Genomic DNA, 12,420 nt, shown 5'->3' with positions numbered 1-12,420 from the left:
TGTGGCTTCATCTTTACAGTAGAGGAGGCTGTGGATAGACACATCAGAATGGGAATGGGATGTGGAATTAAAATGTGTGGCCACTGGGAGATCCTGCTTTCTCTGGCAGACAGAGCGTAGATGTTCAGCAAAGCGGTCTCCCAGTCTGCGTCGGGTCTCGCCAATATATAAAAGGCCACAACGGGAGCACCGGACACAGTATATCACCCCAGCCGACTCACAGGTGAAGTGTTGCCTCACCTGGAAGGACTGTTTGGGGCCCTGAATGGTGGTAAGGGAGGAAGTGTAAGGGCATGTGTAGCACTTGTTCCGCTTACACGGATAAGTGCCAGGAGGGAGATCAGTGGGGAGGGATGGGGGGACGAATGGACAAGGGAGTTGCGTAGGGAGCGATCCCTGCGGAATGCAGAGAGAGGCGGGGAGGGAAAGATGTGCTTAGTGGTGGGATCCCGTTGGAGGTGGCGGAAGTTACGGAGAATAATATGTTGGACCCGGAGGCTGGTGGGGTGGTAGGTGAGGACCAGGGGAACCCTATTCCTAGTGGGGTGCCGGGAGGATGGAGTGAGAGCAGATGTACGTGAAATGGGGGAGATGCGTTTAAGAGCAGAGTTGATAGTGGAGGAAGGGAAGCCCCTTTCTTTAAAAAAGGAAGATATCTCCCTCATCCTAGAATGAAAAGCCTCATCCTGGGAGCAGATGCGGCGGAGACGGAGGAATTGCGAGAAGGGGATGGCATTTTTGCAAGAGACAGGGTGAGAAGAGGAATAGTCCAGATGGCTGTGAGAGTCAGTAGGCTTATAGTAGACATCAGTGGATAAGCTGTGTCCAGAGACAGAGACAGAAAGATCTAGAAAGGGGAGGGAGGTGTCAGAAATGGACCAGGTAAACTTGAGGGCAGGGTGAAAGTTGGAGGCAAAGTTAATAAAGTCAACGAGCTCTGCATGCGTGCAGGAAGCAGCGCCAATGCAGTCGTCAATGTAGCGAAGGAAAAGTGGGGGACAGGTACCAGAATAGGCACGGAACATAGATTGTTCCACAAAGCCAACAAAAAGGCAGGCATAGCTAGGACCCATGCGGGTGCCCATAGCTACACCTTTAGTTTGGAGGAAGTGGGAGGAGCCAAAGGAGAAATTATTAAGAGTAAGGACTAATTCCGCTAGACGGAGCAGAGTGGTGGTAGCGGGGAACTGATTAGGTCTGGAATCCAAAAAGAAGTGTAGAGCTTTGAGACCTTCCTGATGGGGGATGGAAGTATATAGGGACTGGACATCCATGGTGAAAATAAAGTGGTGGGGGCCAGGGAACCTAAAATCATCGAAAAGTTTAAGAGCGTGAGAAGTGTCACGAACATAGGTCGGAAGGGATTGAACAAGGGGGAATAAAAGGTTCAGAGAGCTAGGTAATGTTGGAGATCTATAAGATTATAAGGCTAATAGGAAGGAGCTTAAGAAGGAAATTAGGAGAGCCAGAAGGGGCCATGAGAAGGCCTTGGCAGGCAGGATTAAAGAAAACCCCAAGGCATTCCACAAGTATGTGAAGAGCAAGAGGACAAGATGTGAAAGAATAGGACCTATCAAGTGTTACAGTGGGGAAGTGTGTATGGAACTGGAGGAAATAGCAGAGGTACTTAATGAATACTTTACTTCAGTATTCACTATGGAAAAGGATCTTGGTGATGACTTTCAGCAGACTGAAAAGCTTGAGCATGTATATATTAAGAATGAGGATGTGCTGGAGCTTTTGGAAAGTATCAAGTTGCATAAGTCACCTTCCAAGGCCTTCTCATGGCCCCTTCTGGATCTCCTAATTTCCTTCTTAAGCTCCTTCCTATTAGCCTTATAATCTTATAGATCTCTAACATTACCTAGCTCTCTGAACCTTTTGTACTCTTTTCTTTTCTTCTTGACTAGATTTATTACAGCCTTTGTACACCATGGTTCCTATACCCTACCATAACTTCCCTGTCTCATTGGAACATACCTATGCAGAAATCCACACAAATATCCCCTGGACATTTGCCACATTTCTTCCGTACCTTTCCCTGAGAAAATCTGTTCCGATTTTAAGCTTCCAATTTCCTGCCTGATAGCATCATAAATCCCCTCACTCCAATTAAATGCTTTTCTAACTTGTCTGTTCCTATCTCTCTCCAATGCTATTGTAAAGGAGATAGAATTATGATCACCATCTCCAAAATGCTCTCCCACTGAGAGATCTGACACCTGACCAGGTTCATTTCCCAATACCAGATCAAGTACAGTCTCTCCTCTTGTAGGCTTATCTATATATTGTGTCAAGAAACCTTCCTGAGCACACCTAACAAACTCTACCCCAGACAATTCTGAGACACCGCTCCTTGAAGATGTCCTGGGTACTTTGTAGGCAGTATCCAAGGTGGAGCTGACTAGATTTACAGCCCTCTGTAGCTTCTTTCAGTCTGTGCAGTAGCCCCCACCCCATACCAGACAGTGTTGCTCTCTATGGTACATCTACAGAAGTTTTTGAGCATTGACATACCAGATCTCTTTAAACTCCTAATGAAGTGTCGCCACAGTCTTGCTTTCTTTATAAATACATTGATATGTTGGGACCAGGTTAGATCCTCAGAGATCTTGACCTGGACCTGATGGAATGCACCCTCAGGTTCTGAATGAAGTAGCTGGAGAAATTGTGGAGGCATTAACAATGACCTTTCAGGAATCGATAGATTCTGGTATTGTACTGGATGATTGGAAAATTGCAAATATTACTGTGCTATTTAAGAAGGGTACGAGGCGCAGAAATGAAACTATAGACCTGTTGGCCTGAAATTTGTGATTGGGAAGTTGCTGGAATCGATTGTTAGGGATGAGATTACGGAGTGCCTGGAGGCAGATCATAAGGTAGGCCAAATCCAGCATGGTTTCCCAAAAGGAAAATGTCACCTGACTAACCTACTGCAATTTTTTGAGGAAATTACAAGCATTGTAGACAAAGGAGATGAAGTAGAGATGGTGTAGCTTGGGAGTCCTTGTGCAGGATACCCTGAAGGTTAACCTCCAGTGTGAGTCAGTGGTGAAGAAGGCAAATGCAATGTAGTCTTTCATATCTAGAGGTATAGAATATATGAGCAGGGATGTGATATTGAGGCTCTGTAAGGTGTTCTTGAGACCACACGGAGTATTGTGTGCAGTTTTAGGCTCCCTATTTTAGAAAGGATATACTGACATTGGAGAGGGTTCAGAGAAAATTCATGAGAATGATTCCAGAAATGAAAGGGTTACCGTATGGCAGCTCTTGAGCTTATTTCCTGGAGTTCAGGAGAATGTGGGGGGATATTATAGAAACATTCCGAATGTTAAAAGACCTGAATGAATTAGATATGGCAAAGTGTTTTCCCATGGTAGGAGAGTCTCGGACACAAGGGCAGTCTTCAGGAATGAAGGACGTCCATTTAGAACAGAGATGCAGAGAAATTGCTTTTGTCAGAGGGTGGAGAATCAGCCTACGGGCCAACCTCGATGCTTTGAAATTTGCCTACCGGAGCAACAGATCAATGGCAGATGCCATCTTTCTGGCCCTGCATTCCTCCTTAGAACACCTGGAGAATAAAGACGCATACTTAAGGCTCCTTTCATTGACTACAGCTCTGCCTTTAATACCATCATTCCAAATAAACTGATTCCTAAGCTCCAGAACCTGGGCCTTAGCATTCAGATCTGCAGCTGGATCTTTAACTTCCTCACAGACAGGACCCAGGCTGTAAAAATAGGGGACAAGCTCCCCTCTACAATCACTCTGAGCACCGGTGCCCCACAAGGCTGTGTACTCAGCCCCCTGCTGTACTCACTGTACACCCATGATTGTGTAGCCAAGTTTCCATTGAACTCAATACATAAGTTTGCTGACACCACAATTGTAGGCTGTATCTTGGGTAATGATGAGTTTGAGTACAGAGAGGAAATTAAGAACCTGGTGGCATGGTGTGAAGACAATAACCTATCCCTCAACATCAGCAAGAGGAAGGAATTGGTTGTTAACTTCAGAAGGAGTAGCTGACCGCACGACCCCATTTACATCAGTGGTGCGCAAGTGGAACAGGTCAAAAGCTTTAAGTTCCTCGGGGTCAATATCACAAATGACCTGACTTGGTCCAACCAAGCAGAGTTCACCTTTACTTCCTGAGAAAGCTAAAGAAATTTGGCCTGTCCCCTAAAACCCTCACTAATTTTTATCGATGCACCGTCGAAAGCATTCTTCTAGGGTGCATCACAACATGGTATGGAAGTTGTCCTGTCCAAGACCGGAAGAAGCTGCAGAAGATCGTGAGCACGGCGCAGCACATCACACAAACCAATCTTCTATCCTTGGACTCACTTTACACCGCACGCTGTCGGAGCAGTGCTGCTAGGATAATCAAGGACACGACTCACCCAGCCAACACACTTTTCGTCCCTCTTCCCTCCAGGAGAAGGTTCTGGAGCTTGAAGACTCGTACGGCCAGATTTGGGAACAGCTTCTTTCCAACTGTGATAAGACTGCTGAACGGATCCTGACCCGGATCTGGGCCATACCCTCCCAATAACCGGACCTGCCTCTCGGTTTTTTTGCACTACCTTACTTTCCCTTTTCTATTTCTATTTATGATTTATAATTTAAATTTTTAGTATTTACTATTGATTTGTACTCCAGGGAGCGCGAAGCACAGAATCAAACATCGCTGTGATGATTGTACGCTCTAGTATCAATTGTTTGGCGACAATAAAGTAAAGTAAAGAATTTGTTGGCATAGACTGTGGAGCCCAAGCCATTGTGTATATTTAAGGCAGAGATAGATCGGTTATTGATTAGCCAGATGGAGACTTTTCCAGGAGCCCTCGAGGCCCTATCATCAGTGAGGACTTGTGAGGTTTGTGCAAGAATGCGGATTCATTAATTTTATTAACTTGTAGATTTTTGCCAAGAGTTTTTGCAGTGTCTGCCGATCATTCTGCCGTTTAGCATGTTCCCACCTGTGAGAACGCAGCATCAGCAGTAAGGATGGCCTGGGAAAGAAAGCGACCTTTCTCATATCTCATCACCCACAGCACGGCTGTTCTGAGATCTTGGTGCTCTCTTTATTTCTGCCCTTAATAAATGATTTGGCATTAGCATGGTCCCCAGTTACACCTACCATTTTGTCGGATATGTGGGACAGTCCATGTTCCAAGGCTAAAACCAAAATGAGGAATTTTTATCACAAAACTAAACAGTTGAATGTGCCAGGTCTTGGATAATTTGGAATAAGATAAGGTTCCAAAATGTAATCCTGGAAAGAAGCCATCACCGTTTCACCAGACCTTTGTAGTTGTCAGCTTAATTATCGTGATTTAAGATGTCTGCGGAATGTGCAGACAGTTTCACTGTTTATGAATCTTGGTAATGGGGGATGGGGGAGGCAACAATGCAAAAGTTTAAATTTACGAACATGAAAGTTGGGATGGATTGCCAAAGACCAGGGAAGTAGTAACCTGTACATACGTTACCGAGTTATTTTACCAAATGACTTTAAAGGAAATGAAAAAGTAAGGGCCTGCTAAGCCACTCCAGCATTTTGTGTGTGCTGCTCAGATTTCTGGCATCTGCAGATTTCCTCTTGATTATGACTGGAAGGTGTAAAACGTTTAATGGTCGAGTTAAGAAATTGCAAGAATAAGAACTCCATGATGGGGATAACAGGATTGGTTGTGTAACACTCACTTCGCCTAGCGGCTTAATCTAGGGGGTGATAGCTCCCTGCCCAGCCAAACTTGAGAAATCTCATTTCGGTGGATGCTGCGCAATGTGTCCCGTTACAAATCAGTACCCCGAAATAACAAACAGTACACAATATGTGATTAAACGATTAAGCTTTATAACTCTTACTTTGACTATATAGTTAATAGAAAAACAAAATATAAAAGAAAAAGGGCCCAAATCATAAGATTTAATAATAAACAGTCTGTGCACAAAAGTTGGAGCTCACGTAGTTCAGTAGTCATTCTTCCACCATCCGTTCCCTCCGAGCTTCGCCGACCTTCGGACCCCCACTTCGAGTCCACCCCGTCCTGCGGTCTAACAAATCTCTCCATTCGCGTCTTCTCTCTTCATCTCTCTCTCTCTCTTCCTCTGACCAAAGCCCGCGAAAACAACTGCTTCCAGAATCACAAGACAGGGCAACAAACTCCTTATTGGCTAAACCCTGCAGTCCAAAGTCCCGTTATCTCTAGCCATAACCCAAACATTGCTGCTACAGTGGAATACTTTCAAAGAGATTTTTCACAGTGCTCAACAAAAGTATATTCCAGGCAAAAGTAAGAACGGTAAGTGTGGGGAGAGCCAGCTTTGGATAACTAAGGAAATAAAAGCTAGTATCAAATTAAAAGCTCATGTGTACAAAGTCGCAAAGAGTAGCGGGAGACTGGAGGATTGGGAAAACTTTAAAAAGCAACAGAGAACAACTAAACAAGAAATAAGGGAAAGGAAGATAGAGTATGAAAGTAAATTAGCACAAAATATAAAATCAGATAGCAAGTTTTTATAAATCTATAAAGCGGAAGAGGGTGGCTAAAGTTAATGTAGGTCCCTTGGAAGACAAGAAAGGGAAATTGATATTGGGTGATAAGGAAATGGTTGAGGCATTGAATGACTATTTTGGGTCAGTCTTCACGGTCTAGGCTCTGGGCAGGTCCCGGCTGATTGGAAGACAGCAAACGTCACGCCACTTTTTAAAATAAGGATGTAGGCAAAAGACGGGCAACTATAGGCCAGTTAGCTTAATATCTGTAGTCGGGAAAATGCTTGAAGCTGTCATTAAGAAAGAAATAGCAAAACATTTAGAAAGCAGTGGTTCCATTATACAGACGCAGCATGGATTCAGAAATGGCAGGTCCTGTTTGATAAACTTACTGGAGTTCTTTGAGGAGATAATGAGACCAGTGGATAGAGGGGAACAGGTGGATGTCGTATACTTGGATTTTCAGAAGGCGTTTGATAAGGTGCCGCACAAGAGACTTATAAATAAGATACGGATGCATGGAGTTGGAGGAAGTGTATTGGCATGGATAGTGGATTGGTTAACTAATAGAAGGTAGAGAGTTGGTATAAATGGGAGTTTCCCCGTTTGACCTACATGACCTACCACGCACAAAGCCATGTTGACTCTCCCTAATAAGCCCCTGTCTATCCAAATGCTTGTAGATTCTGTCTCTTAGTACTACCTCCAATAACTTATCTACTACTGACGTTAAACTCACCGGCCTATAATTTCCCGGATTACTTTTCGATCCTTTTTTAAACAATGGAACAACATGAGCCACTCTCCAATCCTCCGGCACTTCACCCGTAGACAGCGACATTTTATATATTTCTGCCAGGGCCCCCGCAATTTCAACACTAGTCTCCTTCAAGGTCCGAGGGAACACTCTGTCAGGTCCCGGGGATTTATCCACTTTAATTTTCCACAAGACAGTAAGCACCTCCTCCTTTTCAATCTGTACAGTTTCCATGGTCTCACTACTTGATTCCCTCAATTCCATAGATTTCATGCCAGCTTCCTTAGTAAATACAGACGCAAAAAACCTATTTAAGATCTCCCCCATTTCCTTTGGTTCCGCACAAAGCCGACCACTCTGATCTTCAAGAGGACCAATTTTATCCCTTACAATCCTTTTGCTCTTAATATACTTGTAAAAGCTCTTTGGATTATCCTTCACTTTGACTGCCAAGGCAACCTCATGTCTTCTTTTAGCCCTCCTGATTTCTTTCTTAAGTATTTTCTTGCACTTCTTATACTCCTCAAGCACCTGATTTACCCCCTGTTTCCTATACATTTCATACAACTCCCTCTTCTTCTTTATCAGAGTTGCAATATCCCCTGAGAACCTAGGTTCCTTATTCCTATTCAATTTGCCTTTAATCCTGACAGGAACATACAGACTCTGCGCTCTCAAAATTTCCCCTTTGAAGGTTTCCCACCTACCAATCACATCTTTGCCAGAGAACAACCTGTCCCAATCCACGCTTTTTAGATCCTTTCTCATTTCTTCAAATTTGGCCTTCTTCCAGTTCAGAACCTCAACCCTAGGACCAGATCTATCCTTGCCTTGTCCATGATCAAATTGAAACTAATGGATCACTGGAACCAAAGTGCTCCCCTACACAGACTTCAGTCACTTACCCTAATTCGTTTCCTAACAGGAGATCCAATATTGCATCCCCTCTAGTTGGTCCCTCTATATATTGATTTCGAAAACTTTCCTGAACACATTTTACAAACTCTAAACCATCTAGACCCCTAACAGTATGGGAGTCCCAATCAATGTATGGAAAATTAAAATCCCCTACCACCACAACTTTATGTTTCCTGCAGTTGCCTGCTATCTGTCTGCAGATTTGCTCTTCCAAGTCTCATTGACTATTGGGTGGTCTGTAATACAATCCCACAAATGTGGCCATACCTTTCCTGTTTCTCAGCTCCACCCATAAGGACTCAGTAGACAAGCCCTCTAATCTGTCCTGCCTGAGCACTGCTGTAATATTTTCCCTAACAAGCAATGCTACTCCCCCACCTTTCATTCCTCTGCCTCGATCACATCTGAAACATCGGAACCCTGGAATATTAAGCTGCTAGTCCTGCCCCTCCTGTAGCCAAGTTTCACTAATTGCTACAACATCATAATTCCACGTGTCAATCCACGCCCTCAACTCATCCACCTTCCCCGCAATACTCCTAGCATTGAAATATATACACCTCAGAAGATTTTTACCACCACTCACAACCTTTCTATCAGCGGATTTGCTTAAACTTTCAACATCATTTATTTTCACCCCAGCCACACTATCAGCTCTGGCACTCTGGTTCCCATCCCCCTGCAAATCTAGTTTAAAGCCTCCCCAATAGCACTAACAAACCTCCCTGAAAGGATATTGGTCCCCCTGTGGTTCAAGTGTAACCCGTCTCTCTTGTACAGGTCCCACCTGCCCCAGAAGAGGTCCCAATGATCCTGAAATCTGAAACCCTGCCCCCTACACCAGTTCCTCAGCCACTTGTTCCTCCTCCAGAGCATCCTATTCCTACCCTCACTTGCACCTAGCACAGGTAGCAATCCTGAGATTACCACCCTTGAGGTCCTGCTTTTCAACTTCCTACCAAGCTCTCTATACTCACTGTCCAGGACCTCTTCACTCTTCCTTGCTATGTCATTGGTACCGATGTGCACCACGACATCTGGCTGGTCACCCTCCCACTTCAGAATGTCATGCAATCGATCAGAGACATCCTTGACGCTGGCACCCGGGAGGCAACAAACCATCCTGGGTTCTCTGTCATGACCACAGAACCTTCTATCTGCACCTCTAACTATCGAGTCCCCTATCACTACCGCTCTCCTCTTTCCCCCCCTCCCTTCTGCACTGCAGAGCGAGACTCAGTGCCAGAGATCCGGCTACTGCAGCTAGTCCCAGGTAAGTCATCTCCCCCAACAGTATCCAATGCGGTATACTTGTTGTTGAGAGAAAGTTGGCTTGCAGGTACAACATGTTATTAAGAAGGCAAACGGAATGTTGGCCTTCATTGCTGGAGGGATTGAATTCAAGAGCAGGGAGGTCATACTGCAACTATACAGGGTACTGGTGAGGCCACACATGGAGTACTGTGTGCAGTTCTGGTCTCCATACTTGAGGAAGGATATACTGGCTTTGGAGGCAGTACAGGGGAGGTTCACCAGGTTGATTCCAGAGATGAAGGGGTTAACCTATGAGGAGAGATTGAGTCGCCTGGGACTATACTCTCTGGAATTCAGAAGAATGAGAGGAGATCTTATAGAAACATACAAAATTTTGAAAGGGATAGATAAGATAGAAGTAGGAAAGTTGTTTCCCTTGGTAGGTGAGACTAGAACTAGGGGACATTGCCTCAAGATTCATGGTAGATTTAGGACGGAGATGAGGAGAAACTGTTTTTCCCAGAGAGTGGTGAATCTGTGGAATTCTCTGCCCAGGGAAGCAGTCGAGGCTTCTTCACTATATATACTTAAGATACAGTTAGATAGGTTTTTACATAGTAAGGGAATTGAGGGTTATGGGGAAACGGCAGGTAGATGGAGCTGAGTTTACGGACAGATCAGCTATGATCTTATTGAATGGTGGGGCAGGCTCGACGGGCCGGATGGCCGACTCCTGCTCCTATGTTCTTATGATCCACAATGTGGCCTACAACTTTGAGCGACAGACAGAAAAACCGTATCAAAAAGACAATACAATGTCAGTCCTGGAGGATTTCAATATGCAGGTGGACTGAGAAGATCAAGTTACAGAAAGGGTGGGTAATGTAGCAGGATCCTCTTTTGAGTCAGTATGGGTGGAAGTCAGGAACAGGAAGGGAGCAGTTACTCTATTGAGGGTATTCTATAGGCCCCCTGGTAGCAGCAGAGATACAGGGGAGCAGATTGGGAGGCAGATTTTGGAAAGGTGCAAAAATAACAGGGTTGTTATCATGGGTGACTTTAACTTCCCTAATATTGATTGGCACCTGATTCGTTCCAAGGGTTTAGATGGGGCAGAGTTTGTTAAGTGTGTCCAGGACGGATTCCTGTCACAGTGTGTGGACAGGCCAACTAGGGGGAATGCCATACTAGATCTAGTACTAGGTAATGAACCGGGTCAGGTCACAGATCTCTCAGTGGGTGAGCATCTGGGGGACAGTGACCACCGCTCCCTGGCCTTTAACATTATCATGGAAAAGGATAGAATCAGAGAGGACAGGAAAATTTTTAATTGGGGAAGGGCAAATTATGAGGCTATAAGGCTAGAACTTGCGGGTGTGAATTGGGATGATATTTTTGCAGGGAAATGTACTATGGACATGTGGTCAATGTTTAGAGATCTCTTGCAAGATGTTAGGGATAAATTTGTCCCAGTGAGGAAGATAAAGAATGGTAGGGTGAAGGAACTATGGGTGACAAGTGAGGTGGAAAATCTAGTCAGGTGGAAGAAGGCAGCATACATGAGGTTGAGGAAGCAAGGATCAGATGGGCCTACTGAGGAATATAGTGAAGCAAGAAAGGAGCTTAAGAAGGGGCTGAGAAGAGCAAGAAGCGAACATGAGAAGGCCTTACCGAGTAGGGTAAAGGAAAACCCCAAGGCATTCTTCAATTATGTGAAGAACAAAAGGATGACAGGAGTGAAGGTAGGACCGATTAGAGATAAAGGTGGGAAGATGTGCCTGGAGGCTGTGGAAGTGAGCGAGGTCCTCAATGAATACTTCTCTTCGGTATTCACCAATGAGAGGGAACTTGATGACGATGAGGACAATATGAGTGAGGTTGATGTTCTGGAGCATGTTGATATTAAGGGAGAGGAGGTGTTGGAGTTGTTAAAATACATTAGGATGGATAAATCCCCGGGGCCTGATGGAATATTCCCCAGGCTGCTCTACGAGGCGAGGGAAGAGATTGCTGAGCCTCTGGTGAGGATCTTTATGTCCTCGTTGTTCACGGGAATGGTACCAGAGCATTGGAGGGAGGTGAATGTTGTCACCTTGTTCAAAAAAGGTAGTAGGGATAGTCCAGGTAATTATGGTGGGAAAGCTGTTGGAAGAGATTCTTAGAGACAGGATTTATGGGTGTTTAGGGAATCAGGGTCTGATGAGGGACAGTCAGCATGGCTTTGCGAAGGGAAGATCGTGTCTAACAAGCCTGATAGAGTTCTTTGAGGAGGTGACCAGGCATATAGATGAGGGTAGTGTAGTGGATGTGATCTATATGGATTTTAGTAAGGCATTTGATAAAGTTCCACACGGTAGGCTTATTCAGAAAGTGAGAAGGCATGGGATCCAGAGAAGTTTGGCCAGGTGGATTCAGAATTGGCTTGCCTGCAGAAAGCAGAGGATCATGGTGGAGGGAGTACATTCAGATTGGAGGGTTGTGACTACTGGTGTCCCACAAGGATCTGTTCTGGGACCTCTACTTTTCGTGATTTTTATTAACGACCCGGATGTTGGGGTAGAAGGGTGGGTTGGCAAGTTTGCAGATGACACAAAGGTTGGTGGTGTTGTAGATAGTGTAGAGGATTGTCAAAGATTGGAGAGAGACATTGATAGGATGCAGAAGTGGGCTGAGAAGTGGCAGATGGAGTTCAACCTGGAGAAGTGTGAGGTGGTACACTTTAGAAGGACAAACTCCAAGGCAGAGTACAAGGTAAATGGCAGGATACTTGGTAGTGTGGAGGAGCAGAGGGATCTGGGGGTACATGTCCACAGATCCTTGAAAGTTGCCTCACAGGTAGATAGGGTACTTAAGAAAGCTTATGGGGTGTTAGCTTTCATAAGTCGAAGGATAGAGTTTAAGAGTCGCGAGGTAATGATGCAGCTCTATAAAACTTTGGTTAGGCCACACTTGGAGTATTGTGTCCAGTTCTGGTCAC

This window comes from Mobula hypostoma, chromosome 3 (assembly GCF_963921235.1).
Source record: "Mobula hypostoma chromosome 3, sMobHyp1.1, whole genome shotgun sequence".
NCBI lineage: Eukaryota > Metazoa > Chordata > Chondrichthyes > Myliobatiformes > Myliobatidae > Mobula > Mobula hypostoma.
The sequence above is the reverse complement of the archived record's forward strand: the minus strand, read 5'-3'. Positions refer to the sequence as shown.